General features: G+C 46.0%; 1 pseudogene; it reads right to left on the minus strand.

The window, feature by feature from the left end:
* Positions 1-15,978: 15,978 nt before the first annotated feature.
* LOC107540231 (glyceraldehyde-3-phosphate dehydrogenase pseudogene) lies at positions 15,979-16,978 on the minus strand (annotated as a pseudogene).
* Between the last annotated feature and the right edge of the window lie 5,327 nt (positions 16,979-22,305).

A 22,305-nucleotide genomic window follows, 5' to 3' on the forward strand; every position in this document is an offset into this window, starting at 1 on the left:
AATAGTGGAGTGAAGAGAAGCCCCTGGCAGAGCAGGAGAAACACCAGTTGGAGAAGTGGTCAGAGAGAGAGTTTTGGACCACATGGGGATAGCCCATCTCTTTCTGCCATCACACCTTCCCAAGTACACCAGAGGGAGGTGACATTTAAGAGGGAAGGAAGACTGTTCCTTGATTAATGTGTGTGGAGTCCTGGACAGTACCTGGCACAGGGGAGCCCTCAGTAAAGAGCTGCAGAGGCTGGGTCCTATGGATGGACTAGGCGCTGGAGTTGGGGATGATTCACCAGACAACAAATTCATGTTTTTTCTCTTTAGCAGGGTCTTTGCCTAAAACTCAACACATTGTTATGTCTAAATTCTCTCCCCTCAGAATTCCTAATCCCTGATAATTCAAAATGTGACTATATTTGGAGATAAAGTCTTTATTTTTAAATTTTTAAAAGTTTATTCCAGAGAGAGGAAAGGAGAAGAAGAGAGAGAGAGATAGAAACATCAATGATGAGAGAGTCATTGATCGGCCACCTCCTGCATGTCCCTGACTGGGGATCGAGCCCGCAATCTGGGCATGTGCCCTGACCGGGAATCAAGCCTCGATGGCCTGGATCCTAGGTCGATGCTCAACCGCTGAGCCACGCCCGGCCCGGCTGGAGATAAAGTCTTCACAGAAGTAATTAAGGTTAAATGCAATGATTGGGTGGTTTTTAATCCAATATGAATGGTGTTCTTACAAGAAGAGGTCATTAGGACTCAGTTACGCACAGAGGGAAGACCATGTGGAGACACAGGGAGAAGATGGCACCTAAAGCCAGGGAGAGAGGCCTCAGAAGGCCTGTTCACGCCTTGATCTTGGACTTCCAGCCTCAAGAACTCAGAAAATGTCCCCCTGCTCCCTATTCCAGCCTGTCTGTGGTATTTTATTTTGGGAGCCATTGCAAACTAAATATGTGGGTTGAATAGTGTTCACCTAAAAGATATGTCCACCAGGACTTGTGAATATTACCTTATTTGGAGAATTGTCTTTGTGGATATAATTAAGTTAAGGGTCTCTAGATGAAAATATTCTGGATTAACCTGGTGTCCCATATCCAGTGACAGGTGTCCTTATAAGGTACAGAAGAGGAGAAGCAGAAGGCCATGTGAAAGGAGGCAGAGGTCAGAATTATGCAGATTGGAGCCAAGGAATGCGGAGGATTGCTGGAGGCCACCAGTAGCCAAGAGACAGACAACAGATGTGGAACATCTGAGCCTCCAGAAGGACCAACCTGCCAACACCTTGATTTCACACTGCTGACCTCCAAAACTGGGAGACGATACATTTCTGTTCTTTTAACCCACCCAGTGTGTGGTCATTTGTTCTAGCAGTTCCAGGAAAAAAATCCAGCAGAGAGCTTACGTATGGGGCACTCCAGGCTAGAGTTAGTCCTCAGGATGTGACTACACTGCCTCCAAGAACCGAAGCAACCTGTGCATGACTCTGGCTGGGAGGCGGCCAGAGAATGCTGGTGGAACTGACTGGAGCCAATTTCCAGCAGCAGACCCCAGAATATTCTCTGCTCAGATGCTGTGTGGACCTCTTGGGTTGAGGAGGGGAGAGGAAAGCCCCATGAAAAAGATACATGGATTTCCTGTTAATTGAACAGGGCCTGAGTGACCAAGGGTTAAAATAAAAGGGAAGTGACCATATGTGCACGATGATGGAAGCACTTCCTGCCACTCACACAGGGCTGGACCTTCCCCAGGTGGGTCTGCTCTGGGAGCTGCCTTTGAAAGTGAAGAGTCTGCCCATCTCTGTTTCTGTGACCACATCTCAGGCAAACATTATCGCAGTGCAGGAATTCCAGTGCTTGAAATAAAACAGTTATTATAATTTAAACCAGAGGTGGGGCGGTGGAAACAGTTCTGTACCCCTGCCCTTCCTCTGAGCTGAAGTACACGGCTGACACCCACCCCTGCTCCCTCCATGCCAAACCCTGGGCCCTGCAAACCGTACAGCACAGAGCCAGATGGCTCCCTGGTACTGCCAGGTGGAGGAGTCACCGCTTGTTACAGGAGCATCTGTGGCCAGGAATCAGGTGAGGAGTTTCTAATTTCCTGGCAGACGTGGAGGTGGGTTTGCCAAATAGCGGCTCCAGATTCCTCCTTCTCCAAGATTACGCAGCACTTGGCTCCTGGCCTCTCTCTATTTAGTAAATTCTCCCTTGGTTTTCCCTGTGTCCTTGCCCACTTCATGCGCTGTGTGAGTGTAAGTTAAGGGAATATGGAATTACACTTCAAGGGGGTAACCTGATTCCTGCAGGCGCTGGAATGGACCCAAAGACATATAGTTACCCAGGAACCTTCCTTGGACGATGTGAAGCCCAAATCAGGGCAGGGAGGCCATGCTTTGCCACAGGACCCCAAAGTTTAGAGGGTGCCGATTTTGAAATAATGATTTGAAAAGATCGTACAAAGTTGTAAGCTGGCAACTCCTGAGGAATTGTCCTACCATGCCCCTCCCCTCTCTCAGCCCCACCCTAAGTGCAGCTCTCTGGCTGGAGTGGCCAGGCAGTCCTGTCCCTGTGTCATCTACCATGGATATCAGGGTGCATGGAGGGCAGTTTGCCTATGTAGGGGCCACTCTCCCCTCACCATGCTAACTATGCTTGTTCCATGGGCTTGAGGCCACTTTTCATATTTCTAGCCCCAAATGCCCAAATTGCTAGTTACTGTATGTGGAGACTCCTATGCACTTTGGGCAGAGGAACCAGGACATGTGGGTTTTTTACAAGGTCCTGAGAGGGTGACCTTGAGAGGTCATCTCTATGAGTCAAATGTGAGTACAGAGGTTAGTTTTGAGTGAGGGTGGAGGCTTCTAACAGAAATGAAAGGATTTCTTTTTCTTAGATGTCAGTTCATTTGAAAGCAGGTCCCTGTTCCTTGGTTCTAGTTGAGGCTAACAGGAAGTCCGTCTCCAGGTGAGGGACTAAAGACTGGTGGAGGTGTGGTGTGGAGGACACTGGGGCCAGTATTCAGACCACGAGGTGACCCCACAGCCCGATGTCCTGTTCTTTTCTCTGCTGCCTACACCCTGCTTGGTGGAACGCTGGTTTCTAACTCCAAGGACTTGCATTTTTCTAAAAATAAATAAAGCCAGACCACAACTTTCCCTCTCCCCAGAGCCTGATGGAATCAACAGCAAAAAGCCTCCCTGTGGGTGATCAAGCATGGCAAAGAATACAATCCCACACTGTAGAGTCTGAAAAGTGGTTGCCAAGGAAAGAAACATGATACCCAAGGTAGCTCCTACCTCCGCCTCCTCCCCATCTGCCCCCTCAAAAACAGGATATAAAAAGGAATCAGGATTACCAGGTACAGAAAAGTGGCTAAGTGGCAAAACCCCTGCAGCCAAACTATGGCTCAGAAGAGTGAACACCAAAGTGATCAGATAGGAGGGAAGTAGGCCACAGAGAATTCAACCACGCTCTAAGGGAGAAATAGAAAGTCGGAGCAGCAAACATGCTAAACTAATAAAGGAAAAAAAGGAAGAAACATCCCTGCAAATTGACGGATGGAGAAACCCGTCTGGAAAAACACTGAATCAAAGGAACAGACGCAAACTCAAATGCCCTAAATGTTTCATGCTGTGGTAGACACAGGTGGTTCCCTGATCCCATCTAACAGTGTGGGTGGGCTGCTAACAGCACTTAGCTGTCCCCTTTGCTCAGGGTGCCATGCCGTCCCCAGGGCAGCTGGAAAACATTGACTGCCTGATGACAAAAGGCTGGTCCCCTTGTCTTAAGGTAGTGTGGCTCAGGCTCCATCCAGAGGGCTAACTGTGGGGCCCACAGCTTTACAAATGACTTGGAGGACAGCACTAGGGGAGCATGAGAGAGAGATGGTTCATAGCAATTGGGAGTCACGGGACAGCTATTTCACAAACACAGAAAATCTTTCCTCAACCAAGAAGAAATATTTCTTGGTGTGGCTGTGAAGGGAGGCATGTCTACCCAGGCACTGGGACTCACTGAGGCCTTTCCTGGGCCTAGTGTCAGCAAACTGTGGGTGGCAGTGAGCAGGTGTAACTGGTTCTCTGGGCAAGGAGGTAATGAGGTCACTAGCAAGACATCCCTCCTGTGTGTTTAAATGGCAAAGCCTGGAGTACCTGTATTTCTTCCAGATGACAAGTAGAGGACACACCTGGTGATAGTCTAACTCCTGCTGATGTCATTTTCTGTTCCTTCAACCCTGTGTACAAAGTCCCTTTGAAACAAGAGGATCCTAGGCACCTCTTCCCAGTGGGGAGCCACTGTGGGGGATGTCTTCTCTCCTGGGAGTCAGACCACCTGTCCCCCAACACAGAACACTACTGAGGCCACATCAGGCAGAGCCAGCAGCAGTTGGGTCACCCTTGTCCTTGGTTGAGTAGATTATCAAGGGTGATTGAGGAAAAGTATCTGAGACATTGTGCAGTGATTTCTTCTGAACAACTGGTCCACACATAGTACCTGGCCTGGTCCTGTGTGTGGCTCACTTGGATGTCACCACTGGATGTCACTGAGAAGCCCTCAATGTGACCTCAGGGCTTCTCTGTGGAGCTCCTCCCCACCCCTCACCTTCCCCCATACCTCCTCTTCCTTCTGACATCAGAAATTCTAGTTAGACCATATATTTTTTTGTATTAGTCAGGCTTCTCCAGAGAAACAAAACCAATAGGCTATATAGAGATAGATACAGAAGATTTGGCTCATGTACTTATAGAGGCTGAGAAGTCCCACGATTTTCCATCTGTAAGGCAGAGGCCCAGGAAGGCCAGCGGTATAATTCCAATCCAGACTCTAAGGCCTGAGAACCAGGAGTGCTGATGTCCAAGGGAAGGAGAAGATGGGTGATCCAGCTCAAGCAGAGAGCAAATCAGCCTTCCTCTGCCTTTTTGGTCTACCCAGACCCTCAGCAGATGGGATAATGCCCACCCACCACTGGAGAGGGCAATCTTCACTCAGTCTACTGGTTCAGATGCTAATCGCTTCTGGAAACACGCTCACAGACACACCCAGAAATACTGTCTTACCAGCGATCTGGGCATCCCTTGGCCCAAATTGACACATAAAATTAACCGTCACTCTTGTCCTCAAGATTTTGTCAAGAATGCAGATGCTGCTTAGAGGTAACAGCACAGCTGTCAAAGATCAGCTATTTGACTTCTTGATGACCGTGACACTTTTTCTTAACATCTAAGCTTTAGGAGAACATAGGACTGGGCTGGGGCCTGCAGGAGGGAGGAAAGGAGTGACACAGACGCTTGGGTAGGCAGGAGGAGGAAGCTGAAGACTCGCTTTTGTCTACTTTACAGGTCCAACTTTAGGCCGGATGTGGATAAGAGGGCCCCTGGAAACAAGGGTCCATGAGGACCCCAGGCACCTCTTTCCAGGCCTACGCCCAACTTCACCGTGGTTTAAAAATAAGAGCAATGCAGTTGTGAGCTGGGGGGAGCTCTGGGAACAGTGGAGGAACCCAGCCCACATGCCTCTCCAACCTGGCCGTTTACGAAGGAGGAAGAGCCCAGGAGCAGGGCTGCGTTGGCTTCGCGCCTGTGGAGCCTGGCTGAGGACTGAAGACTGAAGACCCCTCCTGCGAGATGCTTTGTTATCAGGTTGGCTCCTGGACTGTATTGTTTACTTTCCTTTTTAAGATGTTTGAAGTCCTTTGATGAGCTGGTGTTTATACTGCATGTTCTTTCATGCTAAGTGAGCACTTGTTATTATGTAGAATTACAAAAGCATTTGGTGTTTTCCAAGCTTAGGCAGATAGCTTCACAATCCAAAACTGCTTTGCTTTGCACAATGGGGGAAAGGGGGTGTCCAAAACAGTCACATGTTCATCGAATTTCTGACAACTTAGTGATATTTAAAATTCACTAGAGAGTGACCAAACGGAAGCTTCTGACGGGTTTTTTTTTTTTTTTTTTTTTGTGGGCAAAATAAAATAATTCACATTCTGTAATGAGTATAATGGCCTCAATACTAGACAGCTGAAATGTGGTAAGCTGAGATTTTGGGTTGGTGTGTTCTAGAGTAAGGCATGCCTGTGACATAAATGTTCACTTGTCTTGTACCCTCTACATACGTAGTTCTCCTGTTTTGCCCTTCCATTCTTTTTCCTCGACCACTTTTATTTTAATTGGACTGTGACTCACATAACAAATGAATCGCATTAGAAGCCAGACCAGGACATTCAGGGACCATCCCAAGAGCCTGGGGGCTGGCAGTCACCCCAGCTTGAGGGGAAGCCATCCGTTTCCCCAGCCAGCCCAACTGGCAGAGGTAATTACAGTTGGAGATGCTTGTTAAAGCCACTGGTGCAGTGAGGACAAGCTAAGCTGCTCCTTTGTTTCCAGCCCATAACAAATGAAACAGCAGCTGCTTTCTCTAAACCCAGAGTTCTCTGGTTCTAGATTCTACCAGGACCCGAGGGCAGGAGGAGCCACAGCCTGATGACTTGGCAGGGAAGAAGCGGTGACTCATAAAGTTAGTTATGAGTTTAAGGTGCAAAGCAGCTGGTTCATTTAAATGAAATTTTATCTTCTCTTTCCTCCAAGAGGGAGCAGTCAGAGCCCTGGTTTAACACGGGCCTCAGGTGCCCAAAAGAACAAAGGACACTAGGCCTGCAGATCTGGTTTGAAAGCTGCTTGTGCAAGCAACCCGGGGCAGGGCCTCCCCCCTTGCCTCTCGACCCAGCCCTGGCACAGCCCGCAGTCCCAGGGTGGCCGTGGGTTCTGGGGTGAGGCCGGTGGCCAGCAAGGGTGTGCTCATCCCCATGACCAAGCATCCCTGGCATCTGAAAGGTAGATCCTTTTCTCTCTCTTTGTAAACATGTGTGTCTGTGGGTGTGCTTGTGTATGCTTATAGAGTGAGAGCCAGAGAAAAGAGAGAGAGAGAGGAAAGGCCTGAAGGGCACAAGGCATCCATCCCAGGTGCCCCCCTGTTTCACTCCGGTTGGAGTAGGGAAGTAAAAGAGGCTTAAGTCGATTGCTATTTCACTAACAAAGAAAGAAGCTTCAACCAAACTTAGAAACAGACTAACACAGACCTCTGTGATGGGAGGCAGAGATTCCAAAAGGAATGTCTTATAAAAGTTGCCCTGTTTCACTTGGCTTAGTGACACGGAGCACAGAGGAAGGGGTGATTGTCCCTTGGGAGCTGACTCGGGAAAGTGGAGACAGGATGAGGGCAGATTTCATTTTGCAGCTTTGTGACTTTTCAGGAGGTAGAGATATATCTGCTCAGTGCCTTCCCTGAGAAGCAGGCTGAGAGGGTCGTGTCTCAGTTTCCTGGATTGGGCATGGGATGGGGCATGGGGCCCAGGCAGCCTTTCTGGGAGAAGTCAAAACACAAGCCAAGGCCAGGCCAGCCAGATAACAAGGGATGGCAGGCTGGTTTCACCTTGCGAGCCAACTCTGACCCCAGAACGTTGTGCTGAGAAGGATTCTGAGTCTCCATTTTAACTGTCTTTCGGATTCCAAGGAGGCTGTTGTCCTCACAGGAGGGGACACAGGAGGTCCTCAAACAGCAGGCTGCCCCACTCTTGAGGAGGCTGTGTCCATCGTTTCCTCACCTCACGTCACACAGAGCTCTGATTCCTGGGACTTGGGGCCCTTTTCTCTGAGCACAGCCACATCTGGGCCCCAGGCCTGGGAGGCTGAGCTCCTCCTGATCAGCTGACAAACAGCTGGCTGCTAAATGTGGGGTTTTCTTCTCAGGAAGCACTGGCAGGTTGGGACAGTTGTTCTGGTCATGGCCCTGGGGCAGGGGCTTAGATCATGCCGTGTGCAGTCCTCCCCCAAGGGCCAGGCCTGGAGTCCAGAATGGAGGCGGGTCCCTGGATACCTGACCAGGTGTGGCTGCTGGCTGCTCTCCATGTAGCCCAGGGGATTTTATTTGGAATTAAACAAATTGAAGCACTTAAAGCAATTAGGGCAGTGCTAATACATACTAGGTGCTCAATGCATGTTAATTTCCTTTCTGTTTTTGTGTTTTTTTTTAATTGCGGTAAAATACATATAACATAAAATTTACCATTTTAAGCATTTCAAAGTATACTGTTCAGTGACAAAGAATACTCACGCCATCCACCTCCAGAACGTTTTTATGTCTCCAAACTTAATCTCCAAACCCATTGAACACTAACTCCCCTATTCTCCTCCCCCCAGCACCTGGCGACCACCATTCTACTTTCTGTGTCTATGACTTTGACTTCTCTAAGAACCTCACGTAAGTGGAATCATTCAGCATGTGTCCTTTTTGACTGGCTTATTTTACTCAGCATAATGTCCTCAAGTTTCATCCATATCGTAGCATGTGTCAGAATTTCCTCCCTTCTTAAGACTGCCTTAATATTCCTTTGCAGGGATAGGCCACATTTTAAAAATTCATGTATCTGTCGATGGACATTTGAGTGGCTCCTGCCTTTGGCTATTGGGAATAGTGCCACTTGGAACATAGGTGCGCACATGTCTGTCTGAGTCCCTGCCTTCAGTGCTATTGTGTATACACCCAGAAGTGGATCCTTTATCCCTTGAAACACTAGCAGATTTGACTCTCAAGAGCATTAATAGATATGATGGAGGTGGGAGTCTGCTTGACGTTGCCTGCACCCACCTCAAACAGCTGCTTACTCTACCCCCGCCTCGGGGCCCACCGATGAGACCCCTGGCCCATTCCCTGGGTGAGTCCTCACTCACCCCAAGCAAGCCTTTCAATCTCCCTATGCCCCTGCCTTCCCAGTCCGGAGCGCTTACAGACCAGCCTAAACCTCTCACTTTACCAGGCCTCCCTGGAATGTGGCTGCAGCCATGGCCTTCTAACCCATGCCTGTGCCACCTGTCCTGGTTCCTGCAAATCCATCTACCCCATTGGCCCCAGATCTTGTGGCGCAGATCTGACCTTGTCACTTCCCACTGCCTGCAGGATACAGGCTGAGCTCTGGCCTGACCACACCTCCCAGTCCTGCAATTTCCACATAGTTGCTCAGTTTTGCTCATGTGGTCCCCTCTGAATGCCATCTACCCGCCACCTGCAACCCATCCCTCTAATATTTACCTCACCCAATTTATCGTTCAAGGATCTGCTCCTCCTTCCTGTGTGGCCTGGCAGAACAAGAACTCAGAAATGTTTGACAAATTATCAAGGGAATGGCATTTCCAGTGTTCTCTCTCAAGGTGAAGTGCAGGCGTGATTTTAGTATTGCTTAGAGGCAGGGTCATGCCTTCAGAGTCTGTGGGCTCGTTAAGTCCCACTGGGCATGTGTCCCCTCCTCAGTTGGACAGTTAAGTAAAGCTGGAGGTTAACAGAAACACCAAGACCTCTTTAAAAGTCACTAAAGGACCTCATGGTTGGAGAGTGCATGTGAAACAATGTGGGCTGCCAGTTGCTCTTTAAGGATTCATTGTACAAATTTACATGCCTAGATCTAGGTGTATGCCTGTCTGTGTAGTCTTGGGGCTTTCTCAGTAGCAATGAATAGCAGCTCCTCTCTGATTAGTCCTCTGGCCCACAGGGTTCCCCTGAGTAGGGGGCCAGAGCAGGGTTAAGTTTTCCTCTGTCCTGGGAACAGTGCTTATTTCATCTAGGTTGTGACTTACATATTAATAACTCCATTTCTTGCTGCCCTCAATCTGGGATGTTAGACTTCCCCCACGGGCTGCTTGCCCTACATGTGAGCGCGTTTTCCTTCTTCTCCGCAACAGTTCAGGCTTAAATATTACCCTTTGCAAAGAGGACTGTCAGTGCTGGAGTGAGACAGCACAGAGTTGGACGGGTTGTAAATTGCAAGCAGTGATTACACCACTTTCTCCGTAATGTCTGCAGGACGATGAACGCTGCATACGTGTTATACCCCACGCAGGGCGGCTCCTGGGAAGAGAGACTTCAAATGCAGATGCCCTGGATTTAAAAGAAGACCAGTTTAATGCGTGAGAGCCCATTCTGTCACCGGGAAGCCAGACCACTGCGACATGGATGGAAATATTTAACCTCAGAGTCACAGGCAGTCTGTGTCTGGCCGATACTTTTTCTGTCTTGGAATGTTGAGAAGAAAAGTCCCGCAAAGCCCTGTGTGAGGCGGACAGAACTCCCCTTCGTTTCAGGCCCTCTAGCTGAGAGTCTGTGGAGGGGGCTTCTGTGGGTGCACCAGCCTGCCATGGGCCTCCATGCTGCCTCTCTGTTCCAGTCCCATCCTAGCTGAGGGTGCCAGGAGAGCCAGATGAAGGCCCTCAATCCAGCCCAGGGGAGGGGGGTCAGAGTGGGCACTTCAGGGGGGTGACGTTGGAGGGGACAGAGAGAGCAGCTCAGTAGGGAACACTTCTCCTTCCTAACTTCTGGTGTTTTCTTCCCTCTAGGGAGCTTCACTAGCATAACACTGGTTTCCTTCTGCTGTGTCACTTCCTAGAGGAGGAAGAATTACATTAGGAAAAAGAAACTCGGTTGGCAGAGTCCAGGTATGTCCTCTTCTTGGAGAACCAGCCTGCCTGCAGACAGCACAGGTCTGCTCTGCCCCTCCCTGCTGTAAATATTCTAGGGTAAGACCCCCACATGGTGAGGGCCTGCCCTGACACAGCACAGCCTAGGACGGGCTGGGTGGGTCTGCTAGAACCTAGGTTAGTTTTAGGAAGCCACTTGTTTGCAGATGTTAGAAGCCACATTTTCCAAGATTAATTTTGTACATCATAAAGGTGATACTTTGGTCTCCATCTGCCTGGCTTCTTTGACTTATTTCTCAAAGGCTCAGAACTTGGATAGAGAAGAAGCGTGCTATTTGGGAGGCCTTGTCACACTCCAACAGTGACAGTCAGCTCAGCCCCAAACCCTGACAATGAAAAGAAAAAAGAGGTTGGGAGTACGCGCTGTATTCAAAGTGGTGGTCTGTGATGTTGTGTGGTGAACTCTGCAGGCACCGGGAATAGAAAACACGGAAGCTCAGAGTGGGAAGGAACAAGAGTGTTCAAAGACTTTTTGAAAAACATTGGTGGTGTTGGGACACTGTGAGTGAGGAAGAAGTGATTGAAAAAAGGCTTGAGAAACCCCCAGGACAGATCATGCAGACTTTGTAGGCGAATGGAAAGAATCTGAATTTATTCTAAGTGCAATGGGAATTCACTGAAGGATTTAAGCAGGGCAGTGATATGGTCTTACTTATGCTTTGAGAAGCCATTCTTTATAACTCTGTAGAGAATGGTCTGGGGGCTGGACAATGAGACTAGAATGGGGGAGGATGAATCCTAATTTCTAGCTTGGTGATTGGATGGATGTGGATGCTATTTGCAGAGCTGGTGAAGACTGGAAGGGGGAGGGGGAAGGTCATTGAATTTCAGATTTCCAAAGTTCTCAGTGGCAATGTCAGGTAAGAGGTTGGATATGGGCTCTGATACTCAGAGGGTTTTAGGGAACCCCAACATTTAGAGGTGTGTGTAGGCGGACACCCACGCAAAGGAGACAAATCCCTGGCTAGTCCTGGCAGTCATCGACTAGAGGCAAACGTCTTTTTTTTTTTTATTAGTCAGAAGGGTTTGGGGCTGACTAATACAGGCAACTTCCTTTGGGAAATTCCAAATAGACAGCGTGGCCTTATAAAGAATGATTGCATGATTACATTTGGGGGAGATTTTCATAACTTACAGAATTTTTTTCTTCTCTATACAACAACTAGTTGTCAATCACTTTTCTTTTGAGGGCAAAGAATGCAGGAATCTTTTTATTCATTACAATTGATGTCTTTTGAAAAAGGACCCCTTAATTAATGTTTATGGGGCACAGCTTTTTCAGAGATGCCCATCCTCTCCTAATACACACAGCTGTGTTTTAGAGCCTGATTTTTCACCCAGCCAAAGGACCCCACAGGGATCCATTATTCATCCCAACCTCTGCCTCTCCACATCTTTCATAATGGAACCACTTGCCTGCAAAGCTCCTGCTAGCTGAATCCCTTTCATTCCCATGAAAGGGGCTGCCGATATTTAAAGTTCATTTCAGGAAGGTTTCATAATGAGAACTGGGGAAAATAACATAATCTCATTTGAAAACGTTTCCTTCCTCTGTTCTGCTGGTGGAATCAAACAATTCAGAGTCCCATCTGTCCTGTAACAGGTCCAGATTGCATGATATGGTTTTGAAGTTGTTTCCTTTGTTTCAGGGCACCTCTGGTGGGATTCCCGCCCCTCCTGGATGTATTCAGAGGGTGCCATTTGCGCCTTGGATTTGCAATTCCAGAAGCAAAATAATCAGCCAGCATTGTAGGAAAATGTCACTCTGCCCCAACCATCAGGACCTAGCACTGGGGAGGGAAGTCAGGCTCTAGAAGGCAGAATGGATTTTTGTTTAAAGGAACATTTTCAAAGTTAATATGAAAACACACAAGTATAAATTAAAACGACGACAACCATCCAAATGTGAATCTCTCTGTAATGTGCTGACATGCTCGAAGGCGTGTCAGGTAGTTTTTTCCCCTTTCCGGGGCTCTCAACAACCAAGCATTGTATGGTGCTACACACTGCCTGGAGAGACCCTTCCCTAAGGTGATCTCAGGCCTGGATGAAGGTGGGAGGGATCACCGCCTGCCCCTCTTCTCCACTGTTTCTTTCCCAGGTTTCCAACCTGCCCTCCCCCTTCTCTCTAGCTTCTAGTCAAGGGCTAGCAGTTTTTTTTCTTATCTGTTCAGGCGGCTATAACAGTGTTTGGACTGGGACTTAGGTTTTTTTCCTGCTTTCGGGTTTAAACTAAAGCATCGATTCCTCCTGGGTCACAAGTGTGCTGGACTTGAGACTGAAATACACCATCGGCTCCCTTAGGTCTCCTTTGCCAACTCACTTGCGGATCTTGGGACTTGCCTGCTTTCATAAACACACGAGCCTATTCCTTATAATAAATCTCTCTGTATATACATCCTATTGGTTCTGTTTCTCTAAAGAACCATGACTAATATAATCCCTTCCCACTGTAATTATCTGAAGCAACCCTGACCTTTTAGTTCCCTGAAAGCACCAAGTCCCTTTCCTCTGTGGAAACCTTCTACCCCTTCTTTTTTCCTCACTAAAGCCTTTGGGAGATGACCAGGTCATGAGTGTGGAGCCCTCTGGAATGGAATTAGTGCCCTTATATGAGAGACTGCAGAGAGCTCCCTAGCCTCTTCCACACATAAGCCTCAAGTGTCAGCTTAAGCATGACTTCTTAAGAAAGCCTGAACCCTCTGCAAGCCCATCCCCACTACGTAGGAGAAGTCCCTCTAAACTCCTCTCCTAATACCTACCATAACTGTAATTTAAATTTTGAAGTTTAAATAATTTAAGTAATTAATGGCTTATTTGTGATTTTACCCATTTAATGTCTGTGTCTCTCCCAAATGATACGTTCCCTAAGGGCAGAGACCACATTGTCTTGTTCAGCACTGTGGCACAGGGCTGTACCTGGATGGAGGGATGGCTGCGTGGACCCCTGTGCCTGGCTGGTATTATACCGGGAGCGATTATTCTGCAGAAGGTGACAGGAGTGTCAGTGTAAGGTAAAGAAATAAATAACCTGCCTGCCTTAATCTGTGCCAAGAAGTGTAAATCCTGAAGAGAGAGGTGGTTTTTAATTCTAGTTAGAAAAGTCACTATTTCTCTGTCATGGCTAAGATAAAATTCAATCTAATTAAGGTGACAAGGTGTTTTCTAGTTGGGTAATTTTGCTTGCTGTGGTTTTTAAAGTGTGTGTATAGCTAAGCAATAAATGACTAAGAGTCAGGGCAGATGAAATGCTAATTTTTGTTTCTTCACTTTCGTCCAATTCCACTTCCCTAACAACTTCCATGTGGGGATAAACATGATTCATGACTTGTATTTTTAGGTTAAAGTGTATAAATTGTAGCTCTCTGGTATGCCTCATTATTTTCACTTTGCAGAGACTTCCTATTAAGCCAGGTTGTCCTTGAGCACTGGGGCCTCCCTGGATGCTGGACAAATGAGGCTGAACTCCCCGCCTGGGTTTCCCGCAGGCAGGCCATACCTGTGCTTCTGAAAGGCCATGCAGCTCCCTCCTTCCCTCCCTTATGCCTCTTGCTTCCACTCTTCTTCCGGCACACAGACTTGGCTGGTTTCCATCAGAGGTTTAGAGTGGACTATTTCATTCTCCTATCGTGTTCTAAATTTTATTTACAAGTCTCCAAAGGACACAATATGAAATCAACTGAAGAAAAGGGTTCCCAAATAATAGTGAACTTTGGTAACATAGGAGGCCATTTATTAACAAATCAGTTAAATGTGTTTTGAGAATCTTCTTTGAGGTCTGTGCTATTAAATGACTGAGAGTTATAAAAGCACAGCATTATCTCTTTGTTCCCTACTTAATTAATATTTATTGGATATTTGTCATATGCAATGCAGAAGATGGTGTCAAAACTGGAAAGCCTGGCATACTAAAGTGGGGAGTATCAGGAAGAAAGGAAAGAAGGAAGTCAGCTAGGAAAGTTGGTGTTTTCTGGTTTGAGGTGCTGAGTGCCCACATTGAGAATGAGAAAGAGTCGTTGGACTCATTCCTGCTTAGCTTTCTTCTGTGTGACTGCCATAGCAAGTACTTGGGAGAATACTTGCTATTCCCCCAAGTATCTTCATGGTCAACTTTCTTACCTTCTTCGAGTCTTTCTGCAAATGTCACTTTCTCAATGTGAACTCCTTATCTTCTATGTTCTGAATTTTGTGTTTCCCGAAAATCCATATGTTGAAGCCCTAACCCCCAAGGTGATGGTATGTGGAGGTGGGGCCTTTTGGAGATGATTAGGTCATGAGGGTAGAGCCCTCATGAATGGGATTAGTACCCTTATACAAGACACTCCAGAGAGTTCTCTAGCCTCTTCTACCACATAAGGACACAGTGAGAGGACTGCCATTTATGAACCAGGAAGTGTGTTTTCACCAGACACCGAATCTTCCGCCACCTTGATCTCCGATTTCCAGCCTCTAAAGCTGAGAAGTAAATGACTGTTGTTTGTAAGCCACCCAATTTCTGGTAGTCTGCTACAGCCCCCCATATGGACTACGGCACTCACCATGCTATTTAAAATTGCACCCCCACCCCCGCCACATTCCCCATCATGTACTGTCAAGTTCCCTTTATCTTTTCCAACTTTTTATTCTTTTTATTGCACTTGCCATCTTCTAACATACAATCTTTCTGCCCCTACAAGAATATACATTTAATGAGGGTATATGTTCGATGTTTTATTCATTGATATATCTTAAGTGCCCAGAAAAGTGCCTGCATATGGTGCATACTAAATAATGTGTTGAACTAATGCATGAAATGGACATCTATTTTTAGTGAATCTACTTTTGTCTACCTTTAGAAGCATCATTATATTGAAATTAATAAATAATTTACCTATAAACATCTGTTAGTTGGTGCTTGTTCCTTTTGTTTCCTGGCTTTTAAGTGGCTGAGGGAGAATCACTAATGGAAATACTATATTTGCAACCAAGTGGCAGGTGTGTACTCTTTCTGGTTGTTGATGGTTCACACTTCAGGTGCTGAAGACAGGGGATGAGTGGGGTAAGCAGGACTTAGAATGGGATTTGAAAGCTGAACTTTAGGTAAGTGAAGGCTATAGGAACTAAGATGAACTAGGAGGGAGGGGTTGGATGCTGTAAACCTGAAAATCCGGGCAAAGGAGTTTTGGTGTTTTGTGTGTGGGGGGTGGGGGGTGGGGGTGGGAGTGGTCATGTGGAGACAGGGGAGTGGCCTGATAAAAGCTTGGTGTTTGTGTTTTTTTTTAGGGGGGGAGGTGTACAGTGAACTTTATTGATGATGCATGACAAGGTAAGGCTCCCTAAGCCCTTCCAGTTCTTCAGGAGGTCTGGGTTGGAAACTGTGGAGGTCAGGAGATTCTCAGTGTTTTGGAGGATTGATTTGGGTCAAGGACTCCCCAGCAGCTGAGGGCCCCTTTTCCTCCTGCTGGGGCTGGTGGTGTAGGGGGCTCTTACTCCTTGGAGGCCATGTGGACCATAAAGTCCACCACCCTGTTTCTATAGCCAAATTCATTATCATACCAGGAAATGAGCTTGATGAAGTGGTCATTGAGGGCAATGCCAGCCCCAGTATCGAAGGTAGAGGAGTAGTTGTCACAGTTAAAGTTTCAGAAGACAACCTGGTCCTTAGTATAGGCCAGGATGCCCTTGAGGGTGCCCTCTGATGCCCACTTCACTACCTTCTTGATGTCATTGTATTTGGCAGCTTTCTTCAGGCAGCATGTCAGATCCATAACTGACACATTGTGGATGGGGACATGGAAGGCCATGCTAGTGAGCTTCCCATTCAGCTCAGGGATGACTTTGCCCACAGCCTTGGCAGCATCAGTAGAAGCAGGGATGATGTTCTGGGCACCCCCTTGACCATCATACCACAGCATCCCAGAGGGCTCTCCACAGTCTTCTGGGTGGCAATGATAGCATCGACCATGGTTATGAGTCCCTCCACCATGCCAAGGTTGTTATGGATGACCTTGGCCAGCGGGGCCAAGCAGCTGGTGGTGCAGGAGGCATTACTGACAACCTTGAAGGAGTTGTAATACTTGTCATGGTTCACACCCATCACAAATATGGGGATATCAGCAGAAGGGACAGAGACGATTCTCTCTTGGCTCTACCCTTCAGGTGAGCCCCAGCCTTCTCCATGGTAGTGAAGACACCAGTGGGCTCCACAACATATTCAGCACCTGCATCACCGCATTTGATGTGGATGGGATCTCACTCCTGGAAGATGGAGATGGACTTTCTGTTGATGACAAGCTTCCTATTCTCAGCCTTGACTGTGCCTTTGAACTTGCCATGAGTAAAATAATACTACAACATGTAGACCATGTAGTTGCGGTCAATGAAGGGGTCATTGATAGCAACAATATTCGCTTTGCCAGAGTTGAAAGCAGCTCTGGTGATGAGGCACCCAATATGGCCAAATCCGTTCACTCCGACCTCCACCATCGTGTCTCAGGGTTGCGGCTGGCACTGCGCAGGAAGACACAGCTGTGCGTGGAACAGGAGGAGCAGAGAACCTGTTTTAGAAGAGCCATGTGGCTGCTATACATAGGCTGGGCTGCAAAATGGAGTCAGAGAAGGTCAGAGAAAGCTCCTGCGAAGTCATTACCCACAAGTAAGTGAAAGTCTGAACAAGGGGATAGTAAAGGGTAGTCCGAGAGATTTTGAAAGAAACAACATAATTTCTCCCAATTTATTATGAAAATTTTCAAAGGTACAGAAATTTGTGAAGAACAGAACATTATATAGATATATATGTGTGTATATTTGTATGGATATATGTATATGTATATAATGACCTAGATTTAACAACTAAGACAACAGAATTTTAATTGGGTTTTATTTCATTTACCAAACTCCTACAAATGGTAGGTTACACTGGGTACATTATCTATATAGAATAGTTTTCCAATTATATCTCAGAATCAACATATGATCATATTTTCTTGTTATAATTTCAACAGAGTCAAGACAATAGTACCATTTTTAGCACACTTGGTCCTTGAATATGAAGATCCATATGAAGTCACAACTCATTAAATTAATGAGGAAGGCAATGTGATGCTGTTTGGCTCAGTACAGCTGTGATTATAATCTCTGCCAACAAAATATTTTTTAAATGTTCGTGTTAGCTGGGTTGAGATGAAAAATTGTTTTGTTCCTCTCTAAAGAAAATAAAGTCTGATGTGGTTAATATTTTATGCCAAACACTCTCTGCAGATGAGGGCTCATTCACACTTCCCCATTTTCACCTCCCATGTGGGAAAAACAGAAAAGAGTAAGAGTAAAGTATGAAGGTGAAAATACTGAGAAAAATGAAACTACCAGCGGACATCTAGTTATTTTTCATTTCCAGGTTTCTTCCTTTCCCCAGTCCCCTGCTTTAGGTTGTTTTGTTGCTGTTTATTTGTTTGTTTTCTCAGTCTTTAAGGCCTGACCCAATGCTACTTTCTATGTCTATCAGTTCTTAGGCTGGGGAGATGCTGTATTCTTGTCGCCCTCGTCACTTACCAATTCTCTTGTGTGTTACTTGTTAAAATGCCAATTCATTGCATTCAAACTGTTCCAATGTCTGTTTTAAAACCATCCCCCGGACTCACTAAGGTTGAGCTTGATGGTAGTGAGGGCCTTTGAATTTTTTGTGTACTGAAGCTCCTGTGGAAGGGTCAAGAGAAATGGTCTGACATTGAGTTTTGAAGCTATAGATTATCAATGGTATGTGGGGTTCCTAGCTACTTAGTTCCCACAGTCATTGTTCCTGGGTTTGTGTATTTCTTATTCTGAGGGGGTGGGATAGTGGTGTGGGGAACCACACTGCTTCAGAATAGATTGCTGGGGCCACCCAGCTACGAGAGAGGCATGGGATCTGTGGGTCAAACAGTCAGCTCTTGCTTAGTTCCCTGAGATGTTCCATTCTCTATATGCAATTTGTCAGTCAACTCCATTTGTTTATTTTTATGGCTAATGAAGATAGTGCTCTGCTCCTTTCCCCCATTCTTTTAAAATTCATTCTCACTTGTACAAGTAACACATGAATACGTTCTATTCTCACTGTAAAAGAAAATTCTAAGCAGATAAAGACAAAAATCCCCTAGTTCCCCAATCCCCAACCTAGTTCCTTCCCCAGAGGTAATTGCCATTATTAGTTCAGTATAAATCTGTCCAGATTTTCTTGTATGCATTTGCATGACCATACTTACATAGAGAAATACAGTTTTGTGGATGTATTTACATATATAATGCCATGCTTCTGTGGTGTTCTGTTGCAGCCTCCAGTGAATAAATAATATGTCTGTGAGGTCTTTCCATAAGATTTTTCTGTGGTCTTTTCCACATAAATCTACTTCATTCTTATTTCACAGCTACACTGTATTTCATGGGTATGACAAAATTTAACCAGTCTCCCTAATGATGGCTATTTAAGTTGTTTCTGTTTTTTTGTTGTGTTTTGTTTTTCCTATTTTAAATGTTATAACAAGCATCCATTGCTTCTTTGTGTACACACTTGAGTAATTCTCTAGGACAGATGGAAAAAGAGGCAGATACCTGGAAGTGACTTGCTGGTTGAAAGACATGGATATTTTACAAAAATAGATAATGCCAAATTGCTATCCCTGAAAAAGTGGCATCAGTACACCACCAGTGTCTAAGAGAGAATCTACTTCTCCACCTTGGATATGGACAATCTTGAATTTTTACCACTGTCTTGCAAAGACATATCTCACTGTCAATTATAATTTGAATTTTTCTGAGAATTATTGGGGGTGGAGCAAATCTATTAGCCCCATGCCTGTCATCATTTTTTTTTCTCTTTAGGATGCCTTAGATGTTTCTTTTAATGAATAAGTGCATGCATAATTACAGGAAGATGTGTGTTATTTGAGGGGGTTAAAATGGACGCTTCCATCTAGCACCTGCCCCTCTCAGGTGTGAGATGCAGTATCTATGTTTGGGGTCTGGACTGTGGTGGGACTGGGGGAGGTGCTGCCACTGATGGTTTACAAAATGGTTTGTAAAGCTTACAGTTATTAATTAGTAAATGCGGTGGCTTTTAATGACAAAATTCTCTTTACTTTTGAGGCTTTATGATGCTGAGTCAGGTTTTACTACTTGGCCATATCTTTTACAAAGTTTGTCCACCAGAACTTTATGGCTCCTGATCATCCCCTTCTGTGTGGTTTTCATTAATTGGCAGAAATATCAAGGGCTTTGCTGAGCTCTTCTCATCATCAAGGGCAGATCTAAGGATGTTGCTCTCCCAGGTACGATTGATTCTGTCACTTATTACACTTCCTCTGAGCAGGAACATGTTTTCATGCCCTGACCCCTTGACTTCCAAAGCACATTTTAACTTTTACCTAGACCCTCTGTTTCCCCATGCCCACCAACCACAAACGTTCTAGAGTCACCTTAGGTCTCTGAACACAGCTGAAGGCTTGAGAAACCCTTTGGGCCGGGAGCCATTGGCAGGGCTGCCAGCAACAGCTGCTCTCGGGTTTGTTCCCCTTGCCTGGCTCCTCTCAGAAGAGCCATGTCTGCTTCACGGTTCTCTGCAGGCCACACCCCTGCTGCTTGCCCTCTGCCCCCTCCCGATCCAGCCCAGCTGTTTACCCCCCACCTCCTCCCCACTGTCCGGAACCTAATCCTGAAGCTTTCTCCACCTACCAGGAGGTGGATTGGTATCTTCAGTGAGGCCTGGGCGGTGTCTGCCACTGAGCCCAAGCGTCCCTTAGAAACCCAACAGCTACACACCTCCTATGCTCTTTCCTGGCTTCCCACCCTGAAAATGCACTAACAGTGACTGGATGAATGCTTCAGTGACCAGTCACTGGTATGTTTTCAAGTTCCCAACTGCTATTGTTGTGTCCAGAACCTGTTTGTCCAGGTGAGTGCTGTCTACCCTATATGGCAAGGTCTTAAAACTAGAGTGAGAGAGACCAGTTTTATGCAAATCTCTACACAGTGCTTAGCCCAGAACCATAAGCAATTAGGTACTTAATAAATACTTCTTGGTGGTCTAATACTACAGGAAATTGTTTCTTTAATTATGTATTTATTGAATTTGGTGGAAGGTTGATGGAGTAGGGGTAGAGTGGTAGTAATTAATTTAAAAGCTTTTTCCGGGGTTGAATTTCTAATTTTCACATGCACAGTTCTTTAGAGGGTCTGACTTGATGCATAGTTCTGGAAATGCAAATCATATTTACAAAGCTAGGTTATGCTTAGTCCCAGAAAGAGTTGCTGTGCACAGATCTGAACAAACACAGGTGAGGTCATCCTGTGCTTGGAGCCAGGTTATTACAGGTCTGCTTGGGAGATTTGTCATCCTGTTTCCAAATAAAACAGGAAGAGTGCAGAGTCTTGCCTCCTCCTTGTGCCTCCCCAGACTCTCTCAAGTCTTTATATGGCTAGGGCACCTAGCTTCGTGACAGATTTTTCTTCTTAAACAATAAATTTCTATGATTTAAAGAATTGTTTAAATTTACATAATTTAAAGAATTTTTTATTTTTTTAAACATATCTTTATTGTTGAAAGTATTACAGATTTCCCCTTTTCTCCCCATAAACCCCTTCCACCCTGCATCCGCCCCACCCCCAGGCCTTCCCCACACTATTGTCTGTGTCCATGGGTTATGCATTTATGCGTATAAGTTCTTTGATTAATCTCTCCCCACCCACTCCCCCACCCCCACCTTCCCTCTGAGATCCCTCAGTCTGTTCTATGCTTCTGTGTCTCTGGATCTATTTTGTTCATCAGTTTATTTTGTTCATTAGATTCCACATATGCGTAAGATCATGTGATACTTGTCTTTCTCTGATTGGCTTATTTCACTTTAGCATAATACTCTCCAGTTTTTTAAAAGTATGACATACATATGTTGGGGAGGAATATGGATGTATGTATTATTTTATTTAAGGACTAGCTAAATGTTTTAGAGGAGGTATATAGGATTTGGTATCAGAAAAAGCTATGGGTTTTTTGTTATTGTTTGATTTAACCTTTCTAAGCTTCAGATTTCTCACTATAGAATAGGTGAAATAACATGAAAAAGAAACTTGTGAGTAGACTAATCTATTGCCTCTTGTAGCTTTATGTTCTCCCTCACCAGGCTCTATAAGAGAGTCACCCTGACAATAACACTGAGCCTGCTAATAAGACCTGGCTCTGGGGACTGAGGCATTTTAATCCTGGCCTGACCCAGTGACTCACTTTGTGACATGGGGCTGTTGGTTTCCCTGTTCAAGTTTCAGAACTGTAAGATGGGAATCATAGCATCAGCAAGCATAATGTCTATCACCCTAAGTGACCACAAGAAAAAGTTGCTGCATAAATATATAATAGAAAAGATTTCCCCCCCCACCAAATGTCACAGCTTAAAAAAGAGGTCAGGACTTCCTGCCTCATGGTCTAGTGCGGGCCAGATGCTTGGTGAGAGAGGAAGTAGAAAGAACCAGCTCCAAGAAACTGTCTGCTCTTGCAAGTGGCCGATTGGCCTGGCATCAAGGGACTTTCCCCGCTACTCTGTGAAGTTGGGATCTTCCTGGCTCATGAACAGCCTTCTTGAGGACCAGGGACACTGCTGCTCAGGAGCTGGGTGTTGGTGGAAGCTCATGCCAGCTGTGCCACTGCTTACTTCTGTGGGTTCCTAAGGCCTGTGACTGGCTTGAGTCTGTTGTGAACAGAGCCGGAATACGGACTCTTATTGGAGGAGAGGGAGAGAGAGAGGAAGAGAGGTGGGGGGGGGGAGGGGGAGGGGGAGGGGAGTAAGAAA

The sequence above is a fragment of the Miniopterus natalensis genome, chromosome 1 (assembly GCF_054644295.1).
Source record: "Miniopterus natalensis isolate mMinNat1 chromosome 1, mMinNat1.hap1, whole genome shotgun sequence".
Lineage (NCBI taxonomy): Eukaryota > Metazoa > Chordata > Mammalia > Chiroptera > Miniopteridae > Miniopterus > Miniopterus natalensis.